This window comes from Protopterus annectens, chromosome 2.part0, assembly GCF_019279795.1.
Source record: "Protopterus annectens isolate FY-2018-M chromosome 2.part0, PAN1.0, whole genome shotgun sequence".
Classification (NCBI taxonomy): Eukaryota; Metazoa; Chordata; order Ceratodontiformes; family Protopteridae; genus Protopterus; species Protopterus annectens.
In genome coordinates this window covers 988,777,509-988,794,184 of record NC_056728.1, presented here as the reverse complement: position 1 = coordinate 988,794,184, position 16,676 = coordinate 988,777,509, and positions in this window count along the sequence as shown.

Below are 16,676 nucleotides of genomic sequence, written 5' to 3'. Positions count from 1 at the left end.
TAATTGGCAATGAGTCTTTCACATCGCTGTTGAGGAATTTTGGCCTATTCTTCTTTGCAGAATTATTTTAATTCAGCCATATTGGAGGGTTTCTGAGCATGAACTGCCTTTGTAAGGTCAAGCCACAGCATCTCAATTGGATTCAAGTCCGGAATTTGACTTGGCCACTCCAAAACCTTCATTTTGTTTTGTTTTTTTTAAGCCATTCAGAGGTGGACTTGCTTGTCTGTTTTGGATCATTGTCCTGCTGCAGAACCCAAGTGCACTTCAGCTTGAGGTCACAAACTGATGGCCGGACGTCTCCTTCAGGATTTTTGGTAGAGAGCAGAATTCATGGTTCCATCAATCAGCAAGTCGTCCAGGTCCAGAAGCAGCCCCAGACCATCACACTACCACCGCCATGTTTGACTTGGCATGATGTTCTTTTTCTGAAATGCTGTGTTACTTTTATGCCAGATGTAACAGATGCACACCTCTCAAAAAGTTCAACTTTTGTTTTGTCAGTCCACAGAATACTTTCCCAAAAGTCTTGGGGATCATCAAGATGTTTTTTGGCAAAAGTGAGATGAGCCTTTGTGTTCTTTTTGGTCAGCAGTGGTTTTTGCCTTGGAACTCTGCCATGCATGCCACTTACCTTAACTGAGGGAAGACAGGCCTGCATTTCTTTATATGTTGTTCTGGATTCTTTTGTGACCTCTTGGATGAGTCGTCGCTGCGCTCTTGGGGTACATTTTTGTAGGCCAGCCACTCCTGGGAAGGTTCACCATTGTTCCATGGTTTCTCCATTTGTGGATAATGGCTCTCACCGTGGTTTGCTTGAGTCCCAAAGCTTTAGAAATGGCTTTGTAACCTTTTCCAGACTGATAGATGTCAATTACTTTGTTTCTCATCTGTTCCTGAATTTCTTTAGATCACTGCATGATGTCTTCCTTTTTGGGATCTTTTGGCCTACTTTACTTTGTCTGACAGGTTCTACTTAAGTGATCTATTGATTCAACAGGTCTAGCAGTAATCAGGCCTGGGTGTGGCTAGTGAAATTGAACTCAGCTTTCCCAAAAATGTGATTAACCACAGTTACTTCATGATTTAACAAGGGGACAATTACTTTTTCACATAGGGCCATGTAGGTTTGGATAGTTTTTTTTCCTTAATAAATACAATCATCACTTAAAAACTGCATTTTTGTGTTTACTTTGGTTATCTTTTTCTAATATTTAAATCTGTTTGATGATCTAAAACATTTAAGTGTGACAAACGTGCAAAAAAATAAGAAATCAAGAAGGGGGCAAATACTTTTTCATTACACTGTAGATATCTTTGTATTTCTTGGCCCTGTCCTCTTCCAACTTTTAAGTTCTGATGCCCTAAGTGACGAAAGACCTCACAAAATGGAAGGACGAGTTTGGGGTTCATGGCTATTATCTGGTGAAATTTTATTTTCATTAAAGGGTATCAGGACATCCAAATTCAAAGCTGGATAGTGACCCAACAGTGGAAGTCAGGCAACCTCCTGCTCTACTTTCCCAGCACCTGGAGACATGACCCATCTGGACCCATCTCCCACACCCTGCTAACAGCTATTGTTGCTAGACATCTGTATTAGCTGTCTGTCTGCTGTAACAACTCGAGAAAAGAAATGAATCTCAGCTGTACACCATTGCACCTCCCCTCTCTCTCTCTCTTTTATTTCTCTCCATTCCTAAGCTATCTCCAAAACTGCTGCTTTCCTAATAATGACATTTAATTACCCTTAACTGCAGCAACTTCTATGTTATTTATTTTATTTTTATAGTTTCCCAACACCCTGAGACATGACCAATCTCCCACACCCTGCTAATGCTATCAGGACATCCAAATTCAAAGCCAGGAAGTGACCCAATGGTGGAAGTCAGGCAATCTCCTCATTGTGTCCTCAGCCTAATCTTTAATTTGTATCTCTAACCCAGTCGCCATTATCTATGCTTTCTCCCTTCTGGATCCCACCCTAGCTTTGTCTGTTATTTTTTCACTCTGTACAGTAGTTCCCCTCTCCTACCTCTCTGACTAATTGGAACTGTATTCCCAGACTCAATTGGCTAGCTCCTTCTACCCTGGTATTTATGGTAACTCACTCCGAGCAAAACTTTTGATAAATACCAGGAAAGCAAAGCTGTGCATATTTAACTCCTAAAACAAGCTCGCAAGTCTACTGAAGGACCTGCACAACTGACCAGCTGATTGTACTCAGCCAATATGGTCTCTGCCCGCTACGCTCAGGCTCACGCCACTCCCCTACCCTACACCGTTACCACACCCCCCATTATCATCACATTTAGAGCTAACCTCATTTTGTCCCTCCCCTTCCCCAACCACACAACTCAACAAACATCAGCTGACCTCCATAAACTACACACTCTTCTCAAAATTAACCACTACTACAGTCTCGCACTCTCATCCAATCCCTGACCTTCCCACTGACCACACCCATCCAGCATACACTATCCCTCCTACTTAACCGACACTTCAAAAATCAGACTACCCACCTCTTTCCACAAACTGCACTCACTAACTTTTCCTTTCCCTCCTTTACTCTCTTATACTGTAATACTCTAACTCATCTACCCTCACCAGAGCTCCCCAAAACTACTCCCACTTAGAACATAAAATGTCTATTCTAACTTCTGTTTCACTACACTCTCATACCAGTACAGTAACTGTATCTCCATTCCCATCCACATGCTTACTACTAATTCCCTTTTCACCCCAAACCACTACACCTTCAACATGCTTCTCACCACTCTTCTTCTCTTGCCTAGTTACCTCTCATCCTAGCATACTAGAATCCAACCCAGAAACCTCTCACCAACTTCTATATCTAATAACTTATACCCACAAACCTACTACTCATTCCTAATTTCACCTTCTCTACTCTGCACCTCTAACACATTCCTACCGAAGATCAAACCTCCCCCCAATCCCCTCTAAGACTAAACCCAAGTACCACTTCTTCTGCTCCAACTATACTCCATTACCCTATCCCCATAACACCCTACTCCTTTCTGGTGATATACACCCTAACCCTCTTCTCAAAATCTTCCCTCATAACCTGCCTCCTCTCACATTCAAAACAACTAACCCCATTTTCTTTAAATATTCACCGCACTCTAAACAAAGTCAGTGAATTCCATGCCTGAATGACTCACCAATCCCAATATAATAGCTCTTACAGAAACTTGGTTCAAACCTCAAATAATTAATTTCTCCCCCCCTGGCTACAACATTCTCCGATCTGATAGGACCCATAAAAATGGAGGCAGAGTAGCTATAATCTACTCTGATCACCTTAACCTATCTCCTCTGTACATCTTACCCCCAGATTTTCACCCCACATAACTTGTAGTAGCAAATTCAGTGACCACAAAACACTTACCATTGCTGCCTTATATATTCCCCCCAGGTGAGAACATTCCTACTCTGGAACACAATATCTCTTGATTCCCTATCCACATATCTAATGAAACTACACTATTACATGATGTTATCATCATCTGGCAATCCCAAACCTCCAGCTTCCTCATGTCAAGCCTCAATCTGAATGGCTTCACCCAGCTTATTACTAACCCAACCTACTTCAGCAAACCTATTAACTCCAGCTCTATTATAGACTGGATCCTTGTTTCAAATCCTGAACTTTATCACCACCCCAAAACATTACCAGACTCTATCAGTGACCACTCTGCTATTTGCATCCAAAGATTTCATAATCAATCCTCTTGACCTAACAAATACAGAGAATGCTATAGCCTCTCTAAATTCAACCTTGACGAATGCAACAATACCCTCTCCTCCATTAACTGGTCTTCATCTCCCACCTACACCTGGATGAGGCCGCAGAAAAATGTAACCACATCTTCCTCAACATACTTGACTCTCTCTTGCCCCACTTAAGAAAATCAGAGTGAAATCCCTCTTCTCACCCTGGCTAACACAATCTACTCACTCACTGATGCATGATAGGGCCAAAGCCTGTAAATCCTGGATAAAAACAAAATCCCCTATCCATTTCCTAATTTACAAAGAACGTCGCAATCAAACTAAAAAAACTAGTCATCTACAAAAAGAAAATGTTTTACAAACAAAGCCTTACAACCTATTGCAGTTAACCCCCAAAAATTCTGGTACACTATCAACCACATCCTTCATCCCGGCAAGCCCTCTACACCTAATCCCTGTCCCAACAACACCCCCCCTTGAAACTGCCCTAAACTTAATTTCTATTTTACTGATACTAGCAGAACTGTAACTCCACTTACACCATAAATCCTACCAATCTCCCCTTCAGCCCTATAACCTCAATAATCACACTGAACCACCTCCTCTAACCAGCAATTCTCTTTCTCTCTTAAACCAGTTCCCACTAGCTACATTAAAACCCTCCTTCAGAAACGTAAGCCATGCTCCCCCCTGTAGATAACCTTCCTTAACTCTTTCTTAAACTTGCTGCCGACTCCATTGCCTACCCCTTATCTATTCTCATAAATCATTTCATCCAAGAACCCACTGTACCCACTATCTGGAAACAATTCTTTACTATACCCATCCACAAAGGAGGCAACTCCACTGAACTTTCTAACTTCCGGCCCATAGCTGTCCTGCCCCCCATCCAAATTACTTGAAAATGTGTCCATAAGCAATTCTTAGACTACCTACTTAATGAAACTTACTCAACTCCTATCCAGCGCAGCTTCCATCCCAAACACAGTACAACTACTACCCTCATCTCTTTTACACATTCCATGTCACAGGTCAGAGATGACAACAAACTTGTCAACTGTCTCTTTCTAGATCTCTCCAAAGCTTTCAGCACTGTCTCTCATCCTATGCTCCTATCAAAACTCTCCAACCTCAACTTTTCCATCTCTTCCATCGCATGGTTCACCAGCTATCTATCTAACCAACATCAATCGATGAAATGGCCCTCTTCCCACTCTACCTTTCTCCCTGTCAACACTGACGTTCCCCAAGGAGCAATACTTGGACCTCTATTATTCAACATCTTTACTAACAACTTCTTCACATCCTGCCCTCTCACCACTGTTACACAATATGCTAATGACTCCACAATCATCTCCTCCTCTGACAACCTCTCTGACCTGCACACCATTTCCCAAAACTCCTTCAACACTGTTGAAAAAACGGCTCACTAATAACCAGCTAATCTCCCTAAATCACTCACACACCTTAAATCAATCTTTCACATCACATCTGTCAACAACACAGTCATCAATGTTGAAACACACCCCAAAGCTTCTAGGTGCCATCATTGATGACCAACTGAAATTCGACCTACACATTCAGTAATGTGTAAAGAAAACACACCAAAAACTTGATTTACTTTACAGAAATAAAAAAAAATCCTTACCAAAGAAACTAGATTGTCTCTCACCTATGTCTACATTCTCCCCACTCTTCTGTATGGCTCACAAATTTTGACCAACCTCCAATCCTCACTGTTAACCAAACTTGAAAGTACCTATAAAAAATTAGCCAGATTTTCCAAAAACCTGTCCACTAAATCCCACCAGTGCCACACACTCAAATCTCTAAACTGGCTGCAATTCTCCCACCAGTTCCTGCTCTCCCAACGTCTTATCACTCATAATATTCTGGCCAAGCCCTCCTCCTGCCTTGCCCTCTCCTCAATCATATTCATACATACTCCCACAAGGACCCGCTGGAGTTCTAACCAACAATTCCTTCAAATTTACAAACCTAATAAACTAATTGGCCAAAACCTATACAGCTACTCTCCCACCCTATCCTGGAATAAGTTATCTCTGCCCAGCAGAACTTTCCCTCAAACACATGAATTCAAAAAAGCCTTTAAAGACTATCTACTTAACTTGTGGAAATGTCACTGCATTAACCCATATAAACTCACCTTAACCACCCAACGTCACACTCTAACCCCTAACCTACCACCCTTACCCCCTCTATCCTCTATTCCCTCTTGACTGATCCTACAGCCTCTAAACTTCCTCTTTGAGTTACCCAATCTCTCATTTCCTATCAACCTACCTGTAACTTACCACTTACACCCTCTCTCACCTACATGACTACTTACTATAGCTATGTTATGATTCACCAAATGTCTAAGTCTAATGCTCTGTATATCTTATACAACCACTATTTATTCTGCATCTCCCTGTGCACTACTTCCTTAACAAAATACACTTCTCTGCAATTAGGTAGACTCTCAATAGTAGCTAGGCTATTAGCTAAACTACTGCTACATGTACACTGTATAAATTAAAAGACTACTATTTTGTTTTATCCTCCTTTCTTTTTGTACTTAAATTTTTTAAATATAAACTGTGGAGCCTTTACTAGCAGCTTGTCTATTAGTTATATTACTGCCTTCAGTAGATGGTATAAATTTATGCTTTGTATAATGTCTGTGGAGCTTTTCTCCCTGGGCTTCCGCTGAAAAAGGGCTTCAGCTCAGATGGACATACCCAGTCAACAAATGTCTAAAATAATGAATCCCCATAACACTTAACACCTGTTGGCTGGAAAGCACAATGCAATGCCTGCTATGATAAACCAAGTGAATGTACATGCCTTTGCACCTCAGAGATTCTCAGCCAGAATGTGTTTAACCCTTGTTGGGTTCATGTCCCCTAAATCCATAGTGGAGGATTTGCACTTTCAGGCATCTCATCTCCCCCTGGGATGGCCAACAGCAATGAGCACTCTGTCCCATTCTTCCCCAGTCAACTCCTGTGATAAGAGTCAAACTTGTGTCATCTGAAGTGCAGTTATGGCCAATCTTTATCAGACTGCTGATTATTGACCTTGTGTCTTGAGGGAGCTGAATACCATTCTACAAATCATCAGGGATGCATATGTTTTAAATCTACTGTGGTGATGGAAAAGGAAATGGCACACTGGACAACAATTTCTCCTATGACAGCCAAGACGACATTTCACTGACAGCCCCAGTGGACAGGGCAACTGGATTTTCCATTAGCAATGACAGCGATTTACAAATCTTTACATAAAAAAATGTAAATTCCATTTCATGAGATGAAATCTTAGAATGATACACTTGACTTTTAAGTGTAATTTCTGGTCATTTTATTATATTTTTTAGTTCTACATAAATATTACACCACTTCTGTAAAATTCAAAATTAAACAGGCTATACAATAAAAAAAGTCATAGCTAAAATTAGGAAGTGTAACAACAAAAAATAAAAATCTCTCTCATCAAACTGAATAGACAACCAAGAGGACTAATTAGGTCTAACAAAGCAAATTTTGAAGTAAAGATATGTTAACCAGGCCAAGGACAACCATAAGGCCTTCTTTAGCTATGTATGAAACATCAAAGGCAGCAGATAACAGTGCACCAAACTGATGGCAAATAGAACGATGTTCATGGCACCAGAAGATGTAGCAAATCATCTGGCTGATAAACTCAGTCCAACTCCCCACTCAGCCCCAGGCACCCCCCATGAAATACCATCTATCTGAACCCCCTCCAACTATTAGTAGGGAGCAGGTCTTAGATGCGCTCTCAAAGGCCAAGAATACAGTTTTGACAGGTCACGATAATATCCCAGGATGCCACCTAAATAGCCTGAAATATGATATTTCAGGACCACTGGAGTCATTATTCATGCATACCCTCAAACAGGCTTTGAGCCATGCGAATGGAGGACTGGAACAGTCTTCATTCTGCACAAAGGTGGAACATCATGGAACTTGGAAAATATAGACCCATTAGTCTGACTAGTTTCATATGCAAAGCCATGGAAAGAATTATCATTTAACTGACTAAAAATGCCATAGGAAACCTTCTGACACTGGACTCAACCCAGTTTAGTTTTGTTAAAGGCAAGTAATGCCTACTGAACCTGGTGGTCTCCTTTGAGAAGGTCACTAAGGCAAAGGATGAAGCCAAAATAGTGCATACTGTATACCTTGACCTAGCTATAGCATTTGACACAATACCCCACTCTGACATTATAATCAAACTTATGGTGTTAGGCATAAACCCCCATGTAATTTGCAGGACCCAGAAAGTTATGGTTGGAGATACCACTTCCAGAAAGTGGACCATTCATCACTGGAGTCCCCCAGGGCACTGGTGTAAGTCTGGTCCTCTTTGGCATCTACTTTTCAGGAGTCAAGTCCAATGTCAAGGACCTCTAGCTCACTGAGTCTACAGATAATTGCAAGCTATGAACAAGCAGAGAAACCCCCCAAAATACTAACATCTTACAGTAAGGTCTAACAGACAAATGACTGGTGCCAAATCCATGGCTTAAAACTCAATGACAAGAAGTGCATAATAGAACCTTTTGAGAAGTCAGCCACCCAGGTGAACTACCTCATTGATAAAACACCCCCTAAAAGCAGACACAGTAGTTAGGGATTTGGGAACTCATGGAGATAGTAACATGGTTTTGACCAACATGTGTCTAAGGTAGTAAGCAAATCATTCTATGTCACTGAAGTTATAAGTAAGGGCATGGCATCTAGGTCCAGGGAAGTTATTGTACCATTGTACTCAGCCCTCATCAGACCCATCATTGATTACAATGTCCCCTTCTGTATGTACTTGACCAGGTACATTTAATAACTGGAATATCCACACAGGTTCCTCCCCAAAAATATAAATAAAATACAAAATACTTTGTGTAAACACAATGCCCTATGCATACCACCTCAAAGAACTATATATTTTGTTCCCTAAAGACTGCTGAGAAGCAATTTATGCCTGGCATACAAGGCATCCTTAATTCCTACTCTGAATTACGTTTTGCATGTCACAAAACAAACAGCACTAGAACTACTAGATCTAAGAATTTAAACTTTGCTTACAACTTAAATAGGACCTGTTGCAGGGATGTACTCAGAGAATTCCCATTCTCTGGAATATGCTTCCTATCCATGTGAAGCACAGCCCTTCCCTAACCTCATTGAAGCATAACCTGGACCAGTGGATGGGAAATCCAAAATTCACGAAGTACACGTTATGGTGGATGAGTGCTCTGGGATGGGCTAAAATATCAAATTCCATGAAAATACTGTGTTTTTCTAATACTTATTCCAAATTTAGGATTTACCATTGCTCCAAAAATGGAAAATCAGAGTCCCAGTCCATTAGAATTGTGACAGGAGATGTCAACTCCTGGAAAGACCACTGAAAAACTGTGTACACGCATACCAATAAGTAACCACTATATGAGCCAGGATAGAGTGAGCGACTTGTGACATTACATACAGTTCTGTACAGAACATATACTCCACAAGCAGGAGAAAAGGAGATCAGGAAAGACTTGCTTAGTGTGACCAGAACCCCCAGTCTTTGAAAAACTCTGTGTCCCCAGGATGCTCAAAAGCACCACAATGGTGATAGCTGCAATCAATCAATCATCTGCACAAGGGAACACACAAATTCTCTTCATCCACACAGTAGCTGGCATGTCTGATAAGCATTTGGTAAAACTATATGGTGCACAGGACAACATGAATGGCAAAGAGTGAGAAATGAAAAGCATCTGCTCTCACTGTGAACCTCAAACCTGTTTTGAGACGGGATACCCAAAACAACACCAACTTTTTGGTCTGAGAACAGCAAGAAAGACTGAATGATTAACATTCTAAATGTGCAGTACTCAGCACACTGAACTAGGTCATTGAGATATAAAATAGGCTGGATGCTTGCGGTTTACCTCAGTATCTGACAAAAATGCTTTACTTTTATTTTTACAGGGGTGGTATACTGATTAATACTGGCAAATTTCAAGCTCAGACTGGGAAGGGAAAAAATATTGCATCTAAGTATCCTCTCCACTGCACGTCTGTTTAGAAGAATTGCAACCTCTACGACCAGAACTGAAATATGTCTTTTGGGAGAAAAGAAGATCTGCACTGACTTGGTAGAAAGGACAGGAATTCTACAGTGTGTCCATATTGCAAGAAATGCAGAAGCCAGTACCCTGTATTACAATGCTCTAATTCTGGACATGTAAGAACTGCTTCACATTCCCACCACAACAGGCTACAACACAGTTCCACATGCAGTTAATCTTCAGGTTGAGGAACACATATAGCCTCAGGTTTTTTTCCCCTTTTACTGGAGGAGATAAAGTTGTTTGCTGGGCTGAGACAGAGGAATATTCAAGAGGTTTGCTGTTGCTGGAATTAATTCATCTATTACTTACTTCTTTTTCTATGTATACTAAACAGAAGACTGGATGTTTTCACAGCTCAGTTTTTGTAGTTTAAGGTCACAAAGAGTCAGTTTTGACTAAATGACTAAAGATTTTAGCTCACCAGTCTCTCAAGAAGTAAATATTTTAAGTTCTTGAAAATTCATATTCATCTTCATTACTTTGGTAATGATGTCCATACACATTAGAAATTGATCCTCCTTTTTCTTTTACGTTCAATCTTTCCTAGCATCAGTGCCTGTTCTAGTGAATATTGTCTTTGCATTACATGGCCAAAATACATACAATACAAATGTCCATTACTGCCATCTCCTACACCTACACTACATCTAATAGGAATAAGGCCAGCATGGAACCTAAGGGCATACTGGGGTCTGGCTATCAACATCCACTGTGGGGGGGATCTCCTATGACCTACCATCTTGTGGTTCCTATGGTAAAGTTGAGGGGATGGCCATGTCCTCACTCTAGTCCCCTTTGAACATACTCCTTAATAGCATCTCTACAACAGGACTGCATTCCCCCAGGTATGGTAATGCCCAAGCCTACCTGCTGCTCTGTCAGTTGCCTGAGCCACTATAATTTTTCATTATCACATCTTTCAGTGAAAAGTCTGGATTTATATCCTTAAGGTTTGACTGATTCAATCTTCTCGCAGTCCACGGAATTCTCAAAAAGTTTTCCTCAACAAAAGAGCTCAAGAGCATCAATTTTCCTACATAAAGTCTTTATAGTTTAACTCTTAAAGCTTTGTGTTACTATTGTGAAAACCATAGCTTTAACTGTATAGACCTTTGTTAATAATCTGATGCTTTTCACCTTTAAAGACTTTCTAAGATTTGCCACAAGCTTTCCTTTCAAGAAGCCGGCATCTTTTAATTTCATGGCTGCGAATACCATCAGCACAGATCTTTTAAGCCCAGGAAAATAAAGTTTGTCGATGCCTCCACTTCTTCCCAATTTATATGCAAAAAATAGATAGGGCAGATAATAAAAATTGAGTTTTTTTTAATGTTGAACAATAAACCAGCTTTTGCACTTTCTGAAATTCAAAGCTCATAGATTTTTTTTTCTGATGCTTCATCTCAGACAGCTTTTAACCCTTTTGTCCAAAATCTAGGCTCATAAAGAGATACTAAGTGTGTTCTGCTGGAGTTTATGCAGAAATTCAGAAACTAAAACCCAAAAATGCCATCTGCAAATCATGCCTACTATCCTTGTATGCCTACTACGTCATACCCTGTCTTTAGGGTTTAGCTATTAGATCAGGGCAAGTACTCCACCATCCCTTGCAAGCCATTTTGTGTTTCCTCATTATTTATTTTTTTTCATATTTGGTAACCAGGTAACTTAATTGAACAGCAACTCTTTCCAGGCATGACCTGGGCCACAAGGCTGGCAGCAACAGAGTAATTACTGTTACTGAGTTTAGTCAGATACACAAAATGGTAGTTATGTACATACCATAATGCTTGATCCTTTTATCCACATCTCTCCAATATGACTATTGCATCTTTGAACCACTTGTCAGTTCTGAGCACACAAACCTTGTGCTCCTCTAAATTTTTCCTCCTGTAATGCTCCTGAGCTACTAGTTACCTCAGATCAAGTTTGCCTATAACATAGGGAAAACAGTCTTGGAGAGGAGCTAAAACAGTCTTCCAAAATAACAATTTAGAAGGGGGGATGAATGAAGGCATGTCATATTAGATGGACCTGGATGACAAGATCTAGTGTTATGTTAAGCACATAAATACTGTATGCTGTTCATCTGATAATCCATCTGAATGGTCCAAATCACATGGTACAAAGAACTTGGGTGGTACAATTGCAGAAGACCCTTATGGACAGTGGTTCCAAATGATGCCCTAGACCTAAAAATCATATCCAATTTATAACTGACATAGGTATGCAACACAGACCAAGTTGCTACACTACAAGTTTCAAAAATGGAGGAATTTCTAAAGAATGCCGTAGAAGTGACAACAGAACTAGTAGAAAGAGCTTTTCGTTTGCATACTATTGGCTGATTATACACAAATGAAATATAATCAGAGAGTCACTTGGAAAGGAATACTTTTGAAACTTTAGTCCCCAGTCTGTTTGTGGCAAAGGAAAAAAAATTGAGAAACCTTCCTGAATGGTTTAGTTCTGTTAAGGTAATACCTTAATTGTATTTGAACATCGAGAGTATGATACATGTATTTTTCATTGTTGGAATGGTTCAGAACAAATACTTGTAAATGAATAGGTTGTTTTAAGTACAAGTTCAATGCCACCTTTGGAATACAGGAAGGGTTTTTGCATATTATACCCTATGCTTGTGAAAGACAAACAGAGGATAAGGCCTCTAGCACTAAACCTTTTCTAGTTGATGTAATTAAAATTAGAAAAACAGTTTTCTATGAAAAGAAATTTCAGTAGGGATAAAGATGCTGATTCAAACAGAGCTTTAGTTACTGTTTCCAAGACAAAATTAAGGTCCCAAGCAGTAACAGGTCTTTGACAGTAAGACGGTGTAGAGATGCTCCTTCTAGAAAGGCTTTACACAACTTGTGAGAAGCCAAGGAGTAGGAATTCACACCCTTATGAAAAGTTAATATGGTAGCCAAATAAACTTTAACAGTAGAAAAACTGGACCCCAAAACATGGAACCAAGGTACTGGACGGATCCGTTCCTTGAGAGGTCACGCAAATGAAGAAATATTTCCATTTGCTGCATTCATTTTTTTGTACAGCCTTCTGCCTGATGGAGGGGATACCATACACATTGTTGTGTTTGGGGGACATCCTATGAATATTCAAGTTGACTGAAAATTTGCTTTTTCATAATTTATACAAAAGCCCAAGGACAGACAGATCTGCAGCAAGTAATATCTGACTTCAAGTAAAGACTCTCTTGTTGTGGTGACAAGGAACCAGTGATCTAGATACAGAAACACACAAATCCCTTAGAGTCAAGACAGGCTGTAAACATGGCCATGCACTTGGTGAACACCAGGTGGGCTGTGTTGAAACTGAAGGCAGGGCCATGAACCATAGTCATAGTAGACACCTGAACTGAAAGTGACTGGTCCGCTAGAAGGAATTGCAAATACCTCTTGGAAGTTTTGGCTATCTTGATGTGAAGGTATGCATCCTGAAGATCTAAAGAACACATCCAATCGCCTGTTTGAAGGCAAGGCAGAATTGCTTGCATCAAGATCATTCACTATGCATATGTTTAGGCCACTGAGATCCAACATTGGCCTGAGGCCTTGCTTTGCTTTGGAACCAAAAAAAGAATCTTGAATATTATTCTGACCCTCTCTGATATGGATGGGCCTCCTGCATTGCTCCTTGTTTGAGAAAAACAAATTTTCTTTCTGGCACTTTGTGATAATAGGGTGGAATGTCTGGAAGCAACCAACATGGTAAGCATGGTGGAAGGCAATGGTACAGCTTCTGGATATTCTTCTTCTTCTTACCCAAGAGTCCTGAGTGATGGTCATCCATGCAGGACAGTGAGATTAACAAGTTGGATTGCCTCCAAAGGGTAGCAGTCGGGCAGCAATTCTGGGACAATTAGGTTGCCTGCTGGAGAAACAACCATGATGTCCCCGGTTTTGCAGAGCAACTGTACCTCTGTGTCTGCATCCATTAAAGTGGCAGCCTCTGCTCTAACTGCCCTTTCAGCAATGGAATTATAGGGTCAACAGTGGGTTTTCTTAAAGCACAGAGATTTGGACCCCTTTTGGATCCTGTTGTAAGATTTTTGTAGGGTGTCAAACCTTACTCCTTTAGCAGATATCTTTCCATCCTGTTCACATTTCTGCATATGTTCTTTGACACAGGGGTCAAAAAGGGGTGATCTGTCATATAGGGCATTAGTAAAGGGCACTTTAAAGTTGTCTACAAAGTTTCAATGGCGAAGCCAGACCTGACATCTCTTAGTGATCTAACTGTCTTACAGTCTGGGGTGGGTAGGTGGCTTCTTCAAAGAGGCCAAAACCTGCTCTGCTAGTTCTCCTAGAAGTGATTCATGTGGGGAGTATAGTTCAAGACCCTGAGAGTGAAGGCACCTGAAATATATGCCTGCTTCCCCATCCTGACCAATGCCCTTAACTCTTTGTTCGGTGGATGAACAGTAACTATATCTTCTGTCAGCTCTTTCTTTGTCACAACAGCCACAATAATACAGTCAGATTGAGGTTTCTTGGACCAAACCCGTCTGTCCTTGATGGATGTCTAAGTAGTTTGTCTGGTTTGCAGGGAATGTATTCTGACAGGTTTGGTTCCTGACATGCCCCCCTGGCAGAAAAATCAATAAAGTGGTAGGGAAGAGGTAACGCCCAAGAAGTAGTGAGCGAGTGAATGACTTCTTCATCGTGAGAGGGTGGGTCCATTGGCCAAGATCCCCTCAGTCACAATGATTCCAGGATCTCACTGAATGTGCTGTCTACTGGCGGAGACTGGGGGAAACTCTATTAATCATTATGATCATTCCTGATGTGACTGATTCCACAAAGGAGTCAATATTCCTCCTCGTGGATTTTCTCTTTCTTGGAATGTTAGGTGGGAGTGAATTCATTTCCTCAGAGAACTCTGAATGCACTTGCACAGATTTTTGAGACCATCTCTTCAGCTCTGATCCTGGGACATATGAAGTGGATAAGACACAGAAAGGCAGGTGCTTTGGACTGGAACTGATGTCAAATAAGTCTGCAAATGTGTTCTTGCAGGAGAAGCTATGACCCTTCCCATAACTATGGAAGATGATCCCACATCTGCCAGACCTGAGAAGCCACCACTGAGTGTCCTCCCAATTCTCCCAAAAGAAGAAGTGGGCAGCACCAATGATAGCAACCCTAAGATAGAGACAGTGGAAGGTTCTGACAATGAAAAGGAAGCCATATGAGATGGCTCTCAAAATGATGCAAAAGTCTAGGTGTGAAAGTGTTTGTCCAGAGACCCATTCCACTACAAAGGCCTCTGTATAGTGTGTCAGATATGGAATCCCAGGGGCCAAAGTCATGGGACCAGTTGGCCCCAAGGCAGTGTGCTATGAAGGATGTGTCAGCTCCAGAAACAGCACTCAAAATATGGACCAGTGAAGGAGCTAATATAAGAGAGACAGGGCCAGTCCACTCACCCCTTGAGATGGAGGGGGGAAGGCAGGGCCACCCATATTGTTCTGGGTCTTCAAGATGGCCCTGATGATGTGTTCCCCATCTGAGGTGCTCCAGAAGAATCTAAAATAGTATAAGGAGGAAGTAGATGGAGAGCAAGAAAGTTCCTTCTTAGAAAAAGTCTTACTCGGTAAGCGTTTTGGTGACCTATTCAGGATCATTATTGGTTGCAAAAGAGTAAGAGTCAAAGTAGAAGGTTTAGTTGGCATCGAAGAAGAACCCAGCTGTAATCTCAGTACTTCTGGAACCAATGGAGCAGTTGCTCAGTGCTCTGTTTCCTTTGTTCTTCATCTTTTTCCTTATACTCAGATTTAACTTTATCTCTCTCCCTCCTCGGTTTGTCTGCTTCGAGGCCAGAAGGTAGTAAACCCTTCAAAATTAACTTGCTTCTTTGATCTGATAAAGTTTGTGGCCTGAAATCCTTACGTATGGAACAATCTTTCAATAATTGTTCCACCATCATATAACTCATCTGTGTCTTGAGGTGGAAGTTTGTGCTCACATTTGCAGCATTTATGGAAACTCTTCTTATCCACTGAAGTAAAGCTACAAAAAGCAGAATATCAAGAAAATTACAAAAGATATTGGGCCAGATTCCAAAACAGTTTCTCTCAGTGTAAGTCTGCCCTGATTCTAAGAGACTTGCTATCAGTGTAAGTGACTTATTTCATTGCAAGGCCTATCTATGAACAGGCTTACTCCGGAGACTAGATTCCAAAAGACTTGCTCTCAGTGCGAGTGGTCACTTACACTAAAAGCAAGTCTTTTGGAATCAGGCCCACTGTCTTCTAGATCCAAGCACACTTTTGTATTTCTACACAAAATGAAATACATATATAATTTTTTCAACAGATAAATAGATGCAGCATCTAAAGATAAGACACTTTTGCAACAGTTTGCAGTGAAAAAAGTCAGGAGCTCAAATATTACCAATAATGAAAAATATAAGGCACAATCAAGCGAAATATGAATTAAGTAAAGTTATCCTAAACACTTTAGAAATTAGGAGATGGAGCACTTAGCTTTACACAATGAGACCTGCATCCAATCACAAAGGCAGCAAATGAGATCTGGGGTAACTAGGGCATTGTGTGAAGAAAAAATATTTAAAGGGCTGGAGCACTAGTTTTGCCAGCTTAAAACTGACAATCGACCAGAAGACCCAAAAGCCAGATCCAGTGAACAGGTTTAACAGGATTCAGCTCATAGATACATCAAATGTAGTCACATAATACATGTCCAAAAATATTGTCGTAATACAAAAAAGGTTGACATAAAAAAAGATG